Source organism: Fulmarus glacialis, unplaced genomic scaffold (assembly GCF_000690835.1).
Source record: "Fulmarus glacialis isolate BGI_N327 unplaced genomic scaffold, ASM69083v1 scaffold1503, whole genome shotgun sequence".
Classification (NCBI taxonomy): Eukaryota; Metazoa; Chordata; class Aves; order Procellariiformes; family Procellariidae; genus Fulmarus; species Fulmarus glacialis.
The window spans coordinates 61,025-61,864 of NW_009204656.1; positions in this window are offsets into that span (position 1 = coordinate 61,025).

The following is an 840-nucleotide window of genomic DNA, read 5'->3' on the forward strand; positions in this document are numbered from 1 at the left end:
ACGCGTGACAGCCAAATTAAACTCTCAAGTGCAGAAGAACAGACAGAGTTGCCTTGATAAGATGAGCTTTCTGAAACTGAGTAATCTTTTACTTCTTAAGTGGTTCTCTTGGTTTCAGTGGGATGGCTCCTGAAGTGAGTGCCCACTATAAATGTGTCAGAATCTGGCCCTTTCCAAGAGAAATTTGGGAATTGCTCAAATTAATAGGGAAAAAATTGTGTTTACAGGACACTGAGAAAATTTAAAATAGGTGAGAGACGAGCAGGATCACCCCTCTAGGAATCGCATCAGCAGTTCTGTGGGTAAGTATCACAGACTTAACGCGAATAGCAACAGGCACTGATAAGTCTCTGAGAATTAGCACCAGTATCTCAGGCTAGGTGTGTGATATCAGAGGACTCACCGTTGCTTCTTGTGAGTAGAAAATGTTACGTGAGGGTAAAAGAAACCATGTGCATTACTGACTTCTGAAAAAAGCTCCAGGACATTTCTGTGACATCGGGATGAAGTCCTTGTGAGAAGCTGGGGAGACTGGAAGGGATGGTGACGAAACCATCCCTCTGCACCTGGCTGAGGGTAAGGGCACTGCACTCACACGCGGGGTTTCCACCGCTGGGAGCAGAGCACCCCCTCTTCCAGGCTGTGAAAAGATCCCACTGCTGTATGCCTCCGGCTGTGTTCTCTGCAGGTGAGGGGCAGGGTTTAATTACAGAAGAGTTATAGGGAGAAACAAAAAAGCTGAAAGTAAAATAAAAGGAGAAAAACAGAAGAGGAGGAAGGATGACAGACAGAGAGAAGCAAGGGGGGGGAGGGGGAATTGTTGAGATGGAGCGGACAACG